The sequence below is a fragment of the Mustela putorius genome, unplaced genomic scaffold (genome assembly GCF_011764305.1).
Source record: "Mustela putorius furo isolate JIRA1106 unplaced genomic scaffold, ASM1176430v1.1 tig00003858_pilon_pilon_pilon, whole genome shotgun sequence".
Taxonomy (NCBI): Eukaryota; Metazoa; Chordata; class Mammalia; order Carnivora; family Mustelidae; genus Mustela; species Mustela putorius.
Genome location: NW_025422010.1, coordinates 11232105 through 11252079, shown reverse-complemented (window position 1 = coordinate 11252079; position 19975 = coordinate 11232105). Strand labels below are relative to the sequence as shown.

At 39.2% G+C, this 19975-nt stretch overlaps 1 protein-coding gene across 5 annotated transcripts in view; it reads left to right on the top strand.

Moving 5' to 3' along the window:
* Positions 1 to 19975, top strand: part of ARHGAP28 (Rho GTPase activating protein 28) — a 207693-nt gene that overhangs the window by 49299 nt on the left and 138419 nt on the right. For 2 of the 5 annotated variants that reach the window (XM_004742735.3, XM_013051392.2), the window contains exon 1: positions 5448 to 6180. The exons of the other annotated variants lie outside the window; for them this stretch is intronic. The gene's annotated coding sequence lies outside the window, so the exon portion shown is untranslated. Of the gene's footprint in view, positions 1 to 5447; positions 6181 to 19975 lie in introns of those variants that run through there. 5 annotated transcript variants of the gene reach the window in all.

Genomic DNA, 19975 nt, shown 5'->3' with positions numbered 1-19975 from the left:
CTTATAAGCAGCCTATGTAGTTGGGTTTAATATTACTGTCTTGCTAAATGTTTCCTATTTATCCCATCTGTTCTCCTCCTTTCTAGCCTTCTTTTAGATTACTTAAGTATATTTTTTATTATTCCATTTATCTCCAGTCTTGTCTTATAGCTGTTTATCCATTATTTTTAGTGGTCACTCTAGAGTTTACAGTATTCCACTTAAGCTTATCACTATTCACCTTCAAATAATATATCACTTTATGTGTAATCTAAGAACCTTATGGCTTTATTCTTTCATTTTCTCTTTCCCATCCTTTGTGATATTGTTGTCATGAATGTTAGTACATACATCAAAAAGCTTATCATGATACACTGGTACTATTTTTGTTTTTAAACAGTCGATTTTATTTTAAAGAAATCAAAAAACAAGGACATACTTTAATTTTTCATGTGCTCACAAATTTACAAGTGTCCACACTTTTAATTCTTTTGTGCAGGTCCAAGTTTCCATCTGGTATTATTTTCTTTCTTGAAAAACTTGCTCTAACATTTCTTGTAGTGCAGATCTGCTGGTCATGAATTCTTTGTACTTTTGTTTGTCTAAGATAGTATTTATTTAGTCTTTGTTTTTGATGGATTTTTCACTGGATATAGAATTTTAGGATGATCTTTCTTTTTTTTTTTAATACTTTAAAGATATTATTCAACTACTCTTTTCTTGTGTTGTTTTAATGAGAAGTTTGTAGTCATTCTTACTGTTCTTCTGTATATTATGTCTGATATTTCCCCTCTGCTGCTTTTGATGTTTCCCTTTATCTCTGGATTTTACCAATTGTGTCATGATATTTGCCTGGCTGTGGTTTTCTTTGTATTATCTTTGTTGGGCTCATTGAGTTTTTTGGACTTATAGTTCGTAGTTTTCATCAAATTTGGAAACATTTCAGCCATTATTTCTATATGTCATTTTTATCCTCTGGCCCCTATCCTAGGAATCCACTCTGTTATCATCCCACAAATCACTGAGGCTGTTCATTTTTTATAGCCTTTTTTCCCTCTGTGTATTGTCTATCTTGTCTTCTATCTTGTCTTCAAAGATACGAGTCTTTCTGCAGTTAATGTCCCGATAATCCCATCTAGCTTATTTTCATTTCAGATAATTTTTCATTTCTATAAATTCTCATTTTTTAATTTTCTATTTGTTTCCTCATTTATTTCCTTTGAATTCTTCAGTATGTTGAGCATATTTATAATTGTCCTTCTCTGCTGATTCCTCGACTATGTCATTTGGAATCTGTTTCTGAATCTCATTTTTCTGCTTCTTTGCATGAGTAGTATTTCTTTTTAATTGAATGCTAGATTTGTGATTTGTTTTTATTCAGTGTAAATTTTGTTGTCTTTCTCTTGAAAGGTTTGTGTGGGCAGGTCTACTGTAACCTTTACTGTAGGGTGGACTTAGCCATACTACTAAACTGATACTTCAAAGTTATCTTGCTACTATAGACCCTTCTGGGGCTGGGACCTGAAGCCCCAAGTGCTCAACACAGACTTTCTAGTCTGGCTATTAAAAGCTCAGGTGTCTCCTAGCTCTTTGCAATATCTGTGAATCATTTAACTTAAAGATCCTCGTTTGTCTTTTGTCTAGCATTATGAAGTTAACCGTGTTTATGTGTGATTTATATTTAACAACAAACTCAAGGAGACCCTTATATGAATTTCTTGAGCCTGCATAACTTCTTCCTCTTTGGTATTTGTCCTAGAAAATTTTATCTCCCTTAACCTCTGTGAACTCTGTTCTATGTCCCTGAAGTCAATGAGACCCCAGTATTCTTGAGTTTCCTCTCACTGCATTTCCAGTCTGGAATATGCATCCAAGATGAAAGCTAGGATAACTGTAGGATTCATCTCAGTTGTTCCCTTTCTCCCAGGGGTCACATCTTTACTTTCTTCTAATATTTATAAGCAGTTTTTCACGTATTTTATCCAGTTTTTCAGTTGAATAGCAGGAAGGCTACTCCATTCCCAGTTAATCCATCATGACTAGAAACAGAAATTTTAGTTTTTATGAATATTCTGGATGTTTTCTTTTACATATAAGGTAGCCTTTGAGAACATCTCCATTGTTGAACAAGAAGAAATTTTGGGGGAGGGAGAGAAGAGACTCTAAGGTCATTTACTGTGCCCTGGACTGGCACAGGCTGAGACTGGACATAGGATCTTGGTTGTGCATTTCAGAAAGAAGCGGGTATGGGAACTGGAAGATAAGAGGTGGCATTAGCCCCTCTTCTTTCCAGGTACTCTTTCCCCAGTTACATATCAAGGATAACCTGTACATTCAACCTATCCCAAGAGAGGAGTGTCCTGGCTAGAAAATTCTGTATCTCTTGTTTATGGATGGAATCGTCTTTCTCCTTTGGATATCCATGGCAATTTAAGTATTTCTTTTAATCTTTTTCTTTTGCATCAGTGTTATTTATTGAAGACTTGAAAAACAACATGCTCTGTTAATGATTTATACTCAAAATTAATTTATTTTTCACCATTGTCCTAGGAGGCAGGCACTAATATGACCTCTGTATTATCATGAATAAGACAAAGCATAGAAGGATTAATTGCCCAACCTCATACATTGTGCAAGTGGCAAGGCCATTTAGACCTATGGTCTTCTTAATTTCATGCCCTGCACTCTTGATATTAAGCTATATTTCCCTTTTAGTACACACTACATTAGTTACTATAGTTACTTCTGTACCTGTCTTACCAGTTCATGAATTGATTGAGAATAGGAACCCTGTGCTTACTACACATGTTATGTCTTCAGAGCCCCTCACCAGACCAAGTTGAGAGGGAGAAAAGGAGGAACAACAATCATCTTCTTTATCTCTCATTTTGGAAAAGAAACAGTCCTAACCTCTTAGAATTAACTTGCCATCAAAATATTTTCTTATCAATAAGATTGATTTTTTCAATGTAACTTTGTTTTACGTATTTTATTTCTCATTAATCATAGTTACTAGAATCAGCTCACAGGAAATAGCTGTCTTATAAAACAACAGATGGCAAAAAGGAAACATTCATTATTATTCTGTTGTGCAGTGTACATACCTAGTAATGGCAGATTTTGAAATAATGTGTTCTATGATATTTGCTCCCTTTAGTCATGCCTATTCATTATTCTCCCTTAAAGGTTGATTTTTATGTTTTCTGTAGCATGAGGTAAATGTTTATTGAAATAAGATATGTACTTGAGACTATATAATAATAGAAATAGCATAGCAGAACCCTGTAATCAGTAACTTGAAGTTATCTTCTTTTTGTTTGCTAATCAAATACACAGTGCTATCTTGATTAAGTCTGTCAGTAACTAGGGCAATAAAGTTGTTCTCCGGGATAGAGCTAGTGGTACATCAGCATCCCCAGGGGAGGATGGCAGAGCCTTCAGGTGGGTGCTTCCAAGGGTTCTTCTTACATCAGATGATTGTTGGATGGCAGTTTTGACCATTTGTTCCCCTCCCCCAGGGTCAAATGTACATGTTCAAGGAGGCATTTAAGCCACATCTGATAACCCTCGTAGTTGAACTTACAAGCTCTCTGTGGACTGGTGTTTGTCAGGGCAGAGGTACATGTAAGGTGAGAAAGCCTTGCTGCTGAAGCTGTCAAAAAAATCTATTTCAAGAGTACTTTAGTATCTGTAATTACTCAATTAAAAATGCCTTTAGCCCTGGGGAAGTTGTGTCAGAGAGGAGTAGGTTTGTGGTAAACACCATGTCATGTCTGAAACTCTGAGCTCAGAAAAGCAGTGTAGATACTTGTTAAAGGCAGAAAATTCTGTTTTTATATTACCACCACTCTCTGTTCTTCAGAGATTCTTTCTTGTTAGCCAAAAGCGACCCAACTTTCAGGCTCAGTGAGTCTGAAATGCTTCCTCATATTGCAGAACCAAAACGACTTCATCCAGAGGGAGAAGCTTCAAATCTTTATTTTTTTTTTTAACACTTCCCCAAAAATCTCTAGTTAGCTCTTGTTCTATCTATAAAGTGGGAGCCAAGAGAGAGGGCAGAGAGTAAAGGACGTGAGACCTGGAAGGTCGTATTTCTCAAGCTAAAGCAAGAGAAACCCTTAGAAGTTAGAGGGAGTTAGGTTTCACATGATCTTTTAAGATGCAAGATCTTTCCTCTCTTAATAATTTAATAAAATGGACAAGTATCCACTATAGTCACTTTCTTCTTTACACATGATAAATTAATGAGCAGCCCTCAACGAATTGATTTTTAGTCTTTGGTAGACTGACCTGGCCTGAACTGGATTGAGGCAATGATGTGAAGGCTCAAAACTAAATCTGTTGTTTCAGATCCCTGAGACTCTCCTGTCTCCCAGCATGTTGTTATGTCATATTAAACATTAGTAGTTGGATCATAAGAAACACAAGAGACACCAGGTTTTTATCCTCCTTGTCTGGGTAAAGCTCTTAAAAAAAAAAAAATCAATGAGTCCTTATCAAATCCCACTGCCATCACACTAGAACTTGAAGGGCAGCAGAGGAAAAGAGTCCCCTACCCCCCTTTTTAAAAAAGATTTTATTTATTTATTTGACAGAGATCATAAGTAGGCAGAGAGGCAGGCAGAGAGAGAGGAAGGGAAGCAGGCTCCCTCCACCCAGGACCCTGGGATCATGACCTGAGCCGAAGGCAGCGGCTTTATTTAACCCACTGAGCCACCCAGGCGCCCCAAGAGTTCCCATTTTTAACAAAGAGGCCTGAGGAAGGATTTTAGGTAGATTCTAAACTAAGGTAAACTCTTTCACTGAATTAATTCATACCAATTATTGTACCTCATATCCATGTTGTAAGAAGCCTTTACCTTAACCATCTTAATAATATATTTGAACAGGGAGATCTCATAAAACATATAGTCATATTTATGTCAAAAATCTTCAGAGCTCCAACTTTCCTTAAAATTCTGTTATATTGCATTTTTTTATGGGATGTTTTTCTATAGAAAAAAAGTTGTGGTTCATTCATTAATTCAATAAGTGTTACAGGTTTATGTGTGGAGAGCATTTTGCTTGATTTTTCTGAAATTATGCATTTATTTCTTCATTTATTTAACAAGTACTTATTGTATATTTATAAATGATAAGTGCTATTCTTGATCCTGGGAATATTGTTAAGTATTCATTACCAGTGGGGAAGTCAGACAACAGGAAAGTGAACAAATGCATACATAATATAATTTTGGAGAGATGAAAGGGGATGTATTAGCTCTTTGTATCCATCTACTAATGACTGATACTGTGTAACAGCTGCTGGGAAATTAGATGCCAGTATGCAGTGACTACATGATCTTTTACATAAGGCAAAATATAGGTTTTTTTCCGGTTATCTTATGCAGTTTTCACAGTAGACATGTAAACTACATGTTATTATTCCCATTTATTCAGACAAAGAAAATGAGGCTCAGAGAGATGGGGTGAATTTCTTATCTGAGGCCCCAAGAGATTGGGTGAATTTTTTTTACTTAAAGCTAGCAAATCCCAGAGGTTTTTTGAATCAAGCCTTAGCCTTCTGACCATAAGGTGCACGTTTTTGCTCTGCATTAATACTTGGTACCTGTTAGATTAATTATCTACAAATTCTTTTGTTCCTACATTTCAGGTTAAAATTCTTTCAGGAGTAGAAGTACTTACTAAGTCATGATACATACAGTGTTTGCTTTTGACTTTGAAAGTACTTTTAATAAAGTCTTATATCTGTTTAGTGGGGAAAAGAAGAAAAGGGGAAAACTGTAAAACTCGCCCTTGTGCGCTCCACGAGTTTTCATAAATCTCAGCCTTCTTGAGGCTGATTACACTTTGCGGTCTTCCTTAGGAAATGGGTGAAAATTGGAGCTGGGACACAAACAGGAAGGCTGGGAGGCAAATCTGTCCCACAGGCACTACCTCTTTAAATAGCTACCGTGCAGTGGGAATTAGTTCTCCTCCTGCAAGAAACTCCAGTGCCCTTTGTTTCTTTGCCGCTGGGCTGGAGGCAGCCAGTGCTGTCCTGTCTCAGAGGAGGGAGGCAGTGCTCAGAGGGTGTGGGGTGTTGGATATGGGCTGGAGGATGGCCTCCCCATTTCTAGGCCATGAGGACACATGGTCGCACAGATGTTCCGTATTTCTCCCTTAAGAATATCATCCGTGAGACTTTTAACCTCCTAAAAGGTAAGGTTGAGAGCACTTTCTAGATCAATCACTTGGGCTATAAGCTTCTTGCCTCAGACTGATTCTTTCATATAAGAGAGGAAAGAAGAGAGTAGATGGTTGCTATAGCTTTTTTAAAAATGCATTTTTAATTGAATGAGTAAGTGGAGGTTTTTGAGCAGGAGCCTTTAAAACTCTAATCCAGGGGTGTCAGTCAGTAGAGCGTCTCACTCTTGGATTCAGCTCAGGTCAGGATCTCGGGGGGTGAGACAGAGCCCTATGTGCGGCTCTGTCTCTTTGGGATTCTTGTTCCCTCTCCCTCTGCCCCTTGCCTGCTGCCCTGTGTGTGTTCTCTCTCAAATAAATCTTAAAAAACAAACAAACAAACAAACAAACAAAAAAAACCTCTAATCCAGTCTTTCTAGTTCATTATCTAATTTTGGAAACGTCTACTGAGGTAGACTCCATTACTCAAGTAGGCACTTCCACTCTTCAGCGGAATTAATGTATTTCCTTGGTCAGGCTACCAAGCCTTTCCTCTGGTTTTCCATGTTAGGACAAAGGGTGCCAACTAGAAGCAGCTGTGTTTTGGCCCTGCTTCTAGAAGAGACAGGTGGTTGGAGAGGGAGTGCCCATTGCATACCTGCCCTACAGAAAGTACTGTGCCTGGGATTTTTGGGTGCTGCCTTTGTCCATTCCTTCTCATCTTTTCCTGGCCTCCACCTTCTCCTCCCTTATATACCTTTTTAAAGAAATCGGTACCTGTGTTATAGAATACTCTCAAAGCCATCCTTAGTCTGATTAATAGCAAACAGAAGGCCTATTTCAAGAAACACAAATGCAGCCCTTCCCAGAAAGGTTTCCACAGTATCTGTTAACCTCCTTTAATTTTTAGAGCACTGTTATCCATACCGCCCCCTTTTCAGTGATTCTTTATATGTCTTGTCTGTCTTTCTTTCTTTTTTTTTCTCTTGTTTTTGTCCTTTGTGTTGCCTTTTACAGGAAGGGGAAGTATTAGGACCCGTGCTTTTGTTGTTTATTTGAATTTCATTTCCTTTAAATTAGAATCATCTGCTTCAGAGTGTTCGGAGTTCTTTTTAGTTAAGTAGCATCATCTTTATATTTTTGCCAGTGTGTTTATAGTTTCTTTATTGTTTTTAAATTGTTTTACTAATGTCTTTTGTAATCAAAGGTAGAGTCTCCTTTAACCCTGTTGAGCCTTCTTTTTAGATTAGAGTGTGTTAAGAAAGCCCATTTAGAGAAATACTGCTTTTCTTGTATGGTATGATTTGAGAGAGGTAAGGCCTTTCTTTTCTTTTTAGTTTTACCTTTAGATTCAGAGTGTGGTAAGCAAAACCAAGGTCTATGATAGGCTATACATTTCAAGCATAATGTCTAGGATATGCTTCATGTGCTTGTTTGTGAAAATAATTTTATACTAGTGTGCTTTGATGAGTATTACTAATAGGGAGTCTTTCTTTTACTTTAAATCTTGTAAGTAAAAAGGATTTACATTATTTTTAGAAATCATTCTTAAATTCTACAGTTTTGTTTTGATAGCCCCCCCATAGTTGTGCATGTAATTACTGCCCCCTGCCCAACCCCCTTTGTACACATCCTATCTCTTACAAATTTTGTAAGGCACTTGTTAAACTATAAACTAAGGGATTAATTGGATAGTAACTGTGCTAATCAAAAGCAAGTTTAACAAGACAAAACTGGTGCTTAGATTGGAAAATATAAAAAAGAACTTAATTTTTATGGTCCTAAAGCTGAAGGGGAAAAAAAAAAAAAAACCAAACAGAATAATGCTTATCTTCCTTAAGCAAGCTGAATCTTCATAGAGAAGGAGTTCTGGAGACAATGGGCATAATAATGCAAGGCTCTATTAGCCAAGGTTCCAGCAGAAATTTTAGAAAAGTAAAATCACTTATGAGATGAACTTCAAGGAAATCAGTGCCCCTCTGTAAAAAGTAGAATGACAAGGTAAAGTAACAGATTTACTGGAAAGCCTCCTACTGACCTGAGTTGAGCAGAGTGCAGGAATGTGTTTCAAAGCCTGTTTAAAACCCCAGAGGTGGTGTTTTGAATCAGTCTTGCTGACGTAAACACAGACCCTGCCTGGAAACTTTCTAAAAGTGCAGAAGGTGAAGCCAGTTCAGTCAAGATGTGCAGTGGTATTATAGTAAAGACATGGGGAAGCAATGCACCACCATCTTCAGAGACAGAGTCTAACAGCCTTTCGGCTATCTCTGAAGGTATAGTGTGACCTGGTGATAAGACCATTCGCTGAGAGAAGATTGCACTGAGAACAATCACCCCCAAGTGCTTATCTAAACAGGAGGGGGGGGGGAGATGAGAAAAAGGGAATTGTTTCTTAGTGATATAGAAGCCTGTGGATTATTTAAGGGGACAAAAACTATTGAGAGGAGTGTTTGCACAATGTCACTGCTGATGAGATGGACATTCATTGCCAGGGCCCTTTAGTGATGAATAAATGATAGGTTTACAAAGCTCAAGTACCAAGCAAACTCTCTTTGTAAGTGAGCAGAGTAAACAGGTCTTGTCTCTCTGTTAGGTATGAAGCTTACCATACATAATGCTCCATATGTCAGATGTGTTTAATTAAATGAACATGAAGACTTAAAACTTTCCAAATTTCTCATGTGGATATACCTAGTAGTAAAATTAGGGTCTGAAATGAAGATATTTCCTGCCCAGCTGCTCATCACCCTAAAGGAGATTTGACCAAGAATCCAACCTGGTACTAAACAGAAATCACTATTTGGGACATGAAGCATCTATTATTTTGTTTCAAAAGACAGGCACAATATTTCAGTTATTTGTATGTTAAGGTGGTACATAACTATCTGAAACTTCTGGCATAAGTAGGTGCTAAGGATATGTTTTTTTCCTGTCCCATAACTTACAGAGCTCATTCCAAATGCCTCCATAAACTTCAAAAGGAATGCTGGAGATATGGGAGGCAGTAACCCCACACAGTGCTGCCTGTCCTCACAGGAGCATATGGGACAGCCTTCTGGGCCAGGGTAGGGCGCCCAGAGGAACTATGTGACTATTCCAGGCAGGATGCTTTGAAGCAATGTCATTAAAATGGAGGCTAACACAGTTTACCTACTTGAAAAGATTTCTTTTTAAATAATAGCATATTACATCGTAATTGTTTTTCATTCTTTGCCAATCTTGAATTACTCAGTAGGTACGAATCTTCCAGTGTATTTTAGTTAAAATAAGGACAGGATTTATCACTTGATCCATCCCCAGCTGCTGCAGCTGCTCCTCCTTACCTCCTTTTTCTAACAAAATGAAACACCCAAAGTGCAGTCTCTTTTTGAGTTAGGGAAGTCAATGGATAGATATCCCTTACCACTAAGAGGTTACAGTTCCTTCAAAACTGCTTTCTAATCTATGAAATAGGAGAAATCAGAAGCCAATATTAGACAAGCTCATTTGGAGCTTTTTCACGAAGTCTAATTTCCAAAGTCCCAGAAATGCCTGAGCTATCAAAACGTCTGCCGCTAGCAATCTTTAGATTTTGGTGATAATGATGAGTAGAACTACAGAATGGGTGCAGGCATTTGATGAATCCTGTTTCCTTTATCATCACAAAAACTTCCTGCAGGAGTGGGTATCCACAGTTTACAGTTAAGGGGACTGAGGTACTGTGAGGCCAAGTGTCTTGCCCACATTTTATATAACTGATGATTGTCAGGGCAAGAATGTGAACCAAAATTTGTTTGACTTTGAGGCCTGGGCATTTTCTCCCTCACAATGCTGAGGGAATGACAAAATTTGTTATTTGTGTTTTCCCATTTAGAGGTAATAGGAAAACTATTATTTTGGTGGAAGTTGCTGTAGGACTTTGAACAGTCAAGGAAGGCTGTTTTCCCTATTAATAGGACCCCCATATTCTGTGTTCTCTGATTTCTAACTTCCTTTTCTGACCTATTGTCTTGAAGGAGAAGGTTATATCTGTTACTCTTCCACAGTAATATATAAAGCTTGGTGCGTGTGCGTGCATGTGTGCTTGTGTGTGTGTGTGTGTGTGTGTGTGTGTATAGGGGATACGTTTGAGAGATAAGAAGGGAAAGGATCACATTACCCCCTATAAACTGCAATAAAATGAGAAGGAATGTATTACAGAGAATTATTGTATGTTCTTAAGCCCTAAGTGGACTTAATGAGCATTTTCAGTAATCTGTTTACAATTCTATCTGTTTACTGAAGGTTTGGCTTTTTGGCAGTTACTTGACCACTTCAGATTGTAAACTGATTCATCTGTCAAAGTCCAGCTCAAATTCCAGCTTCAAATTCCTTCTCCCCGTCTCACCGCTTCCTTCACACTGACATCTCCAAATTCCTGAAGCCTAAGTCTATACTTAGACTATGTATTTATATTCCTGAAGACTAGTATTTATATACTCCCATACTCAGCAAGGTGAATTTTCTTTTTAAAAGCATTATCTTGTCATTGGCTAGCTTGTGGGAGCCCACTACACACTGATTGCTTCCTTTAATTTGGTAACATCCCTCCTCCCGTGTAACTAATGGAGAGCTTGTCTTTAGTATTAGTTGATTCATTGGTTATATTATCCTCTTGTTGATTCTATTTTTGTATTGTGATTCTAAACAGATTGTTCTTCCCAAGACAGTTCTTGAAATGTTAGTAATCATGCTTCCTTGGAGCCTTCTAAATTTCTCCAGTGCTTTCAACATTTACACAAGTGGCGTAGCCTTTTGACTTTCTGTCTTCACCCATCCTGCTCTGAGATCAGTCCTGGCTGTTAGCATCCCCCCTTAGTGGTACCCAGAGCTGAATTCCAATTCTGCTGTGTTTAGGATAATCATCTCCTCTTTCTGTGTGATATACTTTTATGCTGCTTAATCTTCCACTTAGTTTTGCTGGCATCCGTGTCATGCTCTTAGCTTATACTGACCTTGAATTTGGCCAAAATCTCTTCATCTTTTTCATAGGAACTTTATTCTTGCCAGGGAGCAGTCATCCTAAACATGGGCAGCTGAAGTTCCTGAACTTTATCCCCATTTCTATTAAGCTTCATCCTGCTAGTTTCAGTCCCTTAGGCCTCCCAGTGGAGAATTTCTTGAGTTGGATTATTATCCAAAATAGTCTGTTAGACTAAGTAAGGAAAATGATCTTCTGAGAAAAAAGTTCCTAAGCTTTAAAAGAAAGAATCTAATCTTCCCAAAGAATATCTCAACTCATGTTACCTTGTCGAGAAAACTTTGTACAGCTTACTAGTTAAAGCCCCACAGTGTTCTCCTGTGGCATCTGAAGAGTTGTCACAACTATGCTTTCTATTGTAGCACTAGCCAAGCCAGTGGACTCCTCGTCCATCCCACTCCGTTCTCTGCACCTGCCTGGCTTGTGACTTTGTTCACCAGAGCCTAGAATGCACATCCTTCCTGTTCCATCTCTGCCAGTCAGAATCCTACACATCCTTCTCCTTGAGGTCTTTCTTGAATCTTAATGGAGTATAATTTCTCCTTCTTTCTAGTTCCCAAAATATGTACTAAATTCTACTTTATGAGTGACATATGATATCGTGATTGGGAGGCGAGGCTCTGGGAATGGATACGCTATGTGCAAATCTGGACTGTACTCCTTAGTAAGGCAATAATCGTCAGCTAGTGAATTTTTCTCTTAAACCTCAGTTATTCCATCCGATTATGAGGCTCAGACTAGTACTTAGAATGGTACCTGGCATAGAGTAACTGCTAATTTTGCTGGTGAAGCTCAGAATAATTTATGGACATAATTTTTTGAATCCTCAAAACATGGCAGTCAGAGGAAACATTTATAGATTTGTGGAGACAGAATATTAGAGAGGAGCATTTTCCTAAGGAGGCATTGTGAGATGGTCTCCAATCAGAGGTCAGACTCATAGCTATTTTCACTTAACAGTCAAATATTAGTCAACATTTTTATAAACACTGTGCATATTTACTTGTATCAAGTAGTGCAGATAACCTGGAGAAAGATGGCCTTCGTGTTATGAACTGTGTTTATTAACATTGCAATTAAGATAATTAATTACTCAAACTTAATTTTAATTTGTGTGCCCATGGGTTCATGCTAATTTACATTTTGCTTTGTACAATGTGACAAAAGGAATTATAAAGCATTTTTTTTCCTTTTATAAAGTATAATCTTTATTCCTTGGGGGGGGGGAACCCATCGTGGTTGAGCAGCATCAGAAACTCATGCATTTAACTTTGGGCATTTATCATGAGGATTATCAATCTGTAGCCTGATAACTCACTCTGACCTCAGTATTTATTGAAGGTCTACCAAGAATCTCGTGTTGGGCTAGGTTATGTTGAGATGTTGAGATGTTAAGAAGTAGAAGATGAAGTTTCTGTCCTAAGGTATTATTTGGAGATAAAACACAGTAAAGAAAGTAATAATATGAGGCAAATTCTAGTTCTTGTACTCAGTGAACTACTAAGTTAGCAGTGTAGAAAACTGGGTAGTATAAGAGCCTCAACAGGATAGTTCTTAATTGCTACCAAACTATTTCCATCTTCTTTCCAAACTGTCCCTTCAAGAACCTCTAAAAACTAAATAATACAAACCTTGAGGACATCATTACTTAACTAACAATAATATATTTGTACAAAGTGTTTCTTCTTTGAAAATTTGCTCTAGATATACCTGATGAGGAGCTATTATTGTAATAGCTAACAGATTGCCTTAATTAGTTCTGACAATAAATTTATGTGATCCCATTTTTTTGAGACAAAGGGAAGTGAGGTCTCAGAGTGGACACATAAGTTACTACCTCCGTAAGAGGTAAATCTATGATTCAGTTCGTATCAGCCAACTGAAAAGCCCTCTTTCTTAACCACTATACGCTCTTGTCCTCCTTGACTCCTATTCACCAGCCTACGTAAGGGACCCACGATTAAATTATGGATGAACTTCAGCAAATATAATTAGAGTGGGGGCTAGATGCGTTAAAAAAGGTAAAAAAGGTTGTAAAGAAACATTTATACCAGCTAATGGATTTGTAACAGTCTACCAAATGGTTGGGTTAGCCTCATTCACTGATGGTTAACAAGAGAATGGCATTATATAATTTATATAATTTTTGTTTTAGTAACCTTTACAAGTGTATGTAAAGGGTATTAAAAAGTCAGGGAGCCAAATATTGAGAGAGAAGTTCGGTGTGCAGTAGCCTAGATATATCATAGATTTGTATACAAATGGACATACAGTTAAATTAAAAAAAGATGGATTTGAGGGATGTGTCTAAGGTAGATTTGGCCAGATTTGTGGGCCTGTCCAATATAATGTGTAAAAAGGGGGAGAAGTGAAAAACAGCAAGGTTGTAGTGATGCCGTTCCTGAGGCTGGGGAAAAGGCGTGATTACAGTTGGGAGGGGCTGAGTTTTGGACATGATGAGTCAAACATACAAAGATGATTTGATATCCTGAAGAGTGTGAGTTCAAGAGTGATCTGGTCAAAGATTAGAGAATCCTCAGCCAATAAGTGAAGCCACAGCAATGGATAAGTTCCTGGGGAGGAGCTCAGTGCCACAAGTAGACAGGACAAAACTCAGGATAGCCACCAATATTGAAGGTGTGACTCTCCTCAGTGGTGTTTTACTCTCATGGCTACCCTGTGGACTCTTTGGAGTAGGTATTTCCCAAGCCTCTGTCAACAGGACTCTAAGCTGTTCTTTATGCTGGCTTCCTTTGACAGGGGCTAAGCCATTAACAGTTGCTTGTTACCAGGATCACTCCCAGACTATTGATCAGCTTCAAACTTGGGAAATAATTTGCTTTTTGTAAATTGACTAAGGATTAGTATAGAGATAATGTATAACTCACTCATAAATCAATTGTTAGATGTCTCATCATTTCTTTAGGATCTTTTTTTGTTTGTTTGTTTTCATAAAATTTGCACATTACATTTCTAGTTTTAAAATAAATTAGTACAGTGATGGAATGCACATGAAATGACTGACAATATCTTAAATGGCTCCAGGTTTCTTGTGAAATGTCTTAAAAACTTGACTGGTGGTTTCCTAGGTACTAAAAATGTGTGAGTGCTTTGATTCTATTGTGGCATGCTCTTCTAGTAGTGAACAGGAACTTCTCTAAAAACTGTCCATATTGTCTATTCATAGACAGCTGTTTAGCAGTGAGCAGGTCATGAGAAGTAGCAACATTGGGGGTAGTCTGGGGGAAAACACCCAAGGTACAGGGCAAAGAGTTTTGAATCTTGAGGTCCTACTACCTACATTTGAATCCTACATCTTATATTACATACCCATTACAGCTATGGGTCCTCAGATGAGTGACTAACTCTCCTTAAGCCTATATATATATATATATATATATATATATATTTTTTTTTTTTTATCTGTAAAAAGAAATTATAATAGCACTGATAATATTTTTCATAGAATTGTTGAGGATGTTCAACAGGTATTTTACCCAAAGTTGGGCACTAGGGAGTGCTTTGTATAATTACTGAGTATTAATGCACATTGACTAGGGTTATTTTCTCTCTTTTATTCTGTTTTAAATATCTTTGTAAGTGCTGCATTCTCTGGATATGTTTTTAATTGGACTTTTCTGAATGTAATACAATTCCTAGCTAGATGATACTATGAATAATAGATTCTCTGATATTAGGGGATATGGGACTATCACAACAGTTCATTCTTCTAATGCATTTAGAAGACTATGCTTTTTTAGGGTTCCCTCCCTTTCTTTTACAGAATCACCACTTCACACCTGTCAGTAAAGCACTGGCCTAACTCTCCAGCTTAAGCAGGGGTCAGAACATATGAATTCGTCTGCTGATATAGTATGTTCATTTCCTTTTCTCCAGCTCAGTTTTCAAGGAATATTTGCCTGAGTTTTACAGTAGAAGTTTTTTTATTTAATGTTCCTGACATACAGTCATGCAGGCATAAGAGCCCAGGTCCCTTTGTAGGCCATTATCAAAATCAGACTTAGTTTGGGCCCAGGTATTATTGAAGGGTGGTATACTGCATAGTGCATGTAAAAATAACTCTACATCATGTTATCAGGGAAATTCCCCCAAATTGCATATTAAGATAGATATTGAAGCTCTGCAGTTAAGCAGAGGGTAGTATCTACCTGTTTGGGCTGCTGATCAGGGTTGTGGAACTTGTGTAATAGAAAATGAATACTAGGGGCACCTGGGTGGTTCAGTCAGTTAAGCATCTTGCTTTGGCTTAGGTCATGATCCCAGGGTCCTGGGATCGAGCCCTCATCAGGCTCCCTGCTCAGTGGGAAGTCTGCTTCTCCCTCTCCCTCTGCCCCTATCCCTCCACTCATGCTCTCTCTTGCTTTCTCTCTTCTCACATAAATAAATATAATCTTAAAAAAAAAAAAAGAAAAAAAGAAAAGAAACTAAAAAAAGAAAATGAATCATAGTCCTGACAAGCTGGATGTTTTCAGGAGTTGCACATGTTTCACATGTTTCCTTGGCAAGAGGCTTTACCATTGCAACTACTTGCAATGGTAGTTTCACAAACTGTATGTATACAGTTTCAATATATACAGCTTCACAAACTGTATAGGAATTCGGTGTTTATTTTCTGGGCTCTCTATGTTGTTTTCATCAGAAATCTACAAAATTTTAGTTGTAACTCCCAGGGTACAGATGTACTGTGATCCCCTAAACAGCCATTTATGAACAGTATCTGCCCTGATTCTAAGACAAAGGTCACATTCAGTTGCTCACCAGTCCTTGTGGAAAGCAGAAATATTTGCCTCATCTTGTATAGCATTTTAAAGACCCTCATTATTGGGAAAATGGGTTAGATAATGGTGAAAATGCATTTGTCAAGAATTGGTACAGACCCTGACAATTCTTTATTGCTTCAAAATTACTCTGGCCAATGTGCATCTTTCTAACAAATTTCTGGCAGAAATTCAGTCATCTTGCTATGATAGTAAATCGAAGAGAACCCAAAATGTCACTGACAGGAACCCAGGAGTCCCTGGTTTATATAAGAGATCCTTATGAACAGGAATTGTTTGGAAAACTAGAAGAAATAAGAGGCTGCAGCAAGATGTTGGCAAGGAGAGGCAAGCAGAAGGGGCAGGACCCTCCTGTGAGCAGTGGAGCTGTTGGCATATTCACACGTGTGAAAAGGGATTGACGTTGCCTTCCACCTCTCAGGCATGGGCCCAGGTGCTTCCAGGCAGGGCCCTGCTTTTTGAGTCTGGGTTGGACCTGGGAAGCTGTCCCCCCTGCAAATCAGAGCTCATATAATATCCCAGGTCAAGGCCAGATGACCAGCCAGGATCTGCTTCTCCAGTGTTTGCAGAAGTCAGACTATAGTGCTGCTGCTTCTGGATAGAATTTGACCTTAACTGAATATTCACATATAACATTTAAGCAATGGATGCTGAGGAAAATCCATCAGTCTTGTAATGCACATGAATTTCACAGTCACAGAACATAATTTTCTTCATTTCTGGCCACAAAATTTATATTCTAACTCTAATTCCCCATTTCTGGCAGATAGCAGAAAAAGTTAATCTAGTCACAGCCACAGCCAGTCTGTTCCATTCAATTTAGCGCTTTCTAAGTTGCTTCTGGTTAAGATTCCGGAATATTTAGGATCTTTCTCTCCACCCCTCTCCTCCCTCTCCTTATTGTATGTTGCTTTTAAGGAGTACTGCTCTAGAGGCAGTCAGGGGACCTTTATTCTGGATCAGCACCTTCTCCTTCCCCTGACTTCTCAGAGCTCCAAACTGATGCCCAGACCCTGATGGGATTGGCTGAGGAGCCTCTGGGATGCTTACGTGGTTCTGTGGATGTGGGTGTTTCTGTCTCCTGCCTGGCTCCCTGTCATCAGCTACTCACTTTGCAAGCCCCTGCTATCAGTACCTTTGTCTCCAGCCAGATGAGGCATCAATCAATCTCCTCTTACTGTCAGCTAAACTCAGCACCCCTAGGCAAGGCAGGCAACCCTGCCCTCTGCCTTAGCCCACCAAGCCATCCCTGCTCATTCTTCCTGCCCTTGTCACTTGGAATGTCTCTGCATCTATCTCCCTTAATAATGAAAGAAGGGAGGCAGGAAGCAAACAAGCTTCTTACCAGATCCTCCCAAACTTCTGGGGGAAATCTGTGATTATCCCAAATCCCACCCTAATAGATAGGGGCTTTGTTCTGGGGGTGGGACACAGAATGCATGTTCTCTAATTGCCTATAATGCTCTTTTTCCTCTCTGAATTTTTCCCTTCTTCCCAGGGTAGTAAACACGTGTGCGCGCGCGCGCACACACACACACACACACACTCTCACAGGCACAAAAAACTTGTTCTGCCAGTTCATATCTCTTTTCAAAACAACTTTTGTCTTTCATTTGAACTAGAACCAAGAATTTGGAATCTTTGTTTGCCCCCCCCCCCATTTTTCCTGACAGTTCCCCCTCAGGCCAATGGTGAACTGACTGTATGGGCTTAGGGAAGGGGGTGGAAGTAGTGAAGGGGGCAGAACCAGTCATCATTCTATCACATCCTGGCAAAGGTCACTCTGATCTGACTCATCAGGCAGGGTCCACATTGTACTCTCACTTCCTTGCAATACCAGGCATTTTGGGCTGACCTCCACACCTGGAAATGACTGCTGTACAGTCCCTCCTTTTGCTAACGAGGAACAAGGCACATCCCTTGGGGTGGTGAGAAGGCACTGTTTTTTAGGGTAAAAGATAGGAGGTTTTAACATGTTGAAAATCTAAATATGGATGTTGCTTTTTTCCATTTCTTAATGTTTTCCTAAGAGCCTTGATTGGAGCTCTAATGAGGAATCTAGTATGTGTAATGTGTATACATGTATATATTCTCTCTCTCTCTCTCTCTCTCTCTCTCTCACACACACACACACACACACACACACACACACACACACACACAATTATAATTGGAATTCTCTATGAGACCTCTGGTTGCGTTTTCTTAGGAACTGACTATCTAGTCTTCGCGCTTACTGTTTCTAGTTTTCCTTGGGTCTGCTTTCTTCCCCAAATCTTGGAAATCTACCAGTGGTACTGCGTCTAAATTCTAAAGCATTTCAGGCAGAGTGCTTTTGAAACCAGAGTGAAGGCTGGTCTTTCTGTTTGCCCCTGTCGCCAACCTGCCAGTCCTGTTTCTCCAGGCTCTGTAGGGGCCACTATATTCTTAACTTCCTGAGCAGGTCTTTTAATGGTTTCCCAGCACTTCCTTTTTGCTTCTGCCTCAGGCATTTAGCTTGTTTTTCTTTTATCTTTAAAGCTGCCCCTACTTACCTAGCCCCTTGAGGCTCTTTTCTTTCCAAAGGTTACCTACAGAATCAACATAGACTCTTTGCAGTTTTTTGCTCTGTAGCCCCCTCAGGGGAGGCCAGACTCAGTTTTAAGGATATTTACTTTTAACCATAGGAAATAGTGAATAGTTAAATTGGTCAAATATTCCTCTGTGGGAGAGCTCCCTGTGCCTTGGTATACTCTCCCTTCCTTCTTTGCTCTGGGGGGTCATTTAGAATATCCCCCCCACCTCCACCTTGCCCTCTAGGTCCCAACTGGGTATGGCCAGTGGGAGGCACAGCAGGGTGTCAGAAGGCAGGACAGGAGTGAGTCTTCTCACTCCCTTGGGAAATTTGTGTGTCCTACCAAAGATACCCAAGAACACAGATCTTTATATGTCCAACTATTCCTGTTTCAGCTCTAAAGTTCTTTAGTTCTGGTAACTTCTCCCTCCTTTTCCCCCTTTTTTTCTGGGGCTGGTGATGGCTCCTCCTCCCAGTTGCTAGCCTTAGGGGCCTTAATTTTTTTGCTGCTAGCATCCCCTAATGTTGCTCACATCTTACCAAAATCTCAGTTACTCTGTTTGAATTTATTACTAACTTCCTCCCAGGACCTTGATCAAATCCATGCAGTTACTACAGATGTTAGAACACAGGTTCTGGGTGCCTTGCTACTTGAGGTATGTCTAAATTGTGAACCAGCTGTATTTGTAACCCCTGGGAACTTTGTTAGAAATGAAGACTCTTAGGTTCTGCCCCAGACTTCCAATGTCAGAAGCATTTTAACAAGATTCTCAGGTGATTTCTCTGCACCTTAAAGTTTGAGAAGCCCTGCTCTAGAGATAAGTTTCCTCCTAAGAGAGTAAGTGACCAGGAGCCCTGTTGAGTTTAAGCTTTCTACTTAAAATGTCATCTCTTTCCTTTCTTGCTTCTCTTGCCCTGCTTTCACCCTTCACTCTATCCTGCATCCCAGAGCAAAGCTCACATCCCTGTACCCCTCTTCTTATTGTTCACCCGTTCTAAGCTCCAAGTGTGTACTGCCATAGGTATTAAGGATACAAATAAGGCAACACAGGCCTGCCCTCAACTGGATTATTAAAGGAATGAAGGCATCTTCATAGTCAGTGTCACGATAGCAGGAGGTACATGCTGTAGCAGAGATAGGAACAAAATGAGGTGGAAACAGAGGCCAAAGTTATCATAATTAAATATGAATATGCTTAGTGAATGTGAGAAAGTCCCTCTGTAAAATCCTGTGAAAGCACTGTGTTTCCTGATTCTAGTCACATTTGACGATACCTGATTGTAATCCCCTGTCCTCAAACTTCATCCTCGTGTCACATTTGACAAATAGCAGTGTCTCTCCCAGGAACAGCCAGTAATCTGTGCAGTCACAGCCGTTCCTGTTGAGGCAGCTGCAGAGCAGCAAATGCTTCCAGGCAGCCAGAGCCCTAAAGCCGTTAAGGAGCTGATTTTTTTCGGGAAGAAAATTCATAGAGGAAA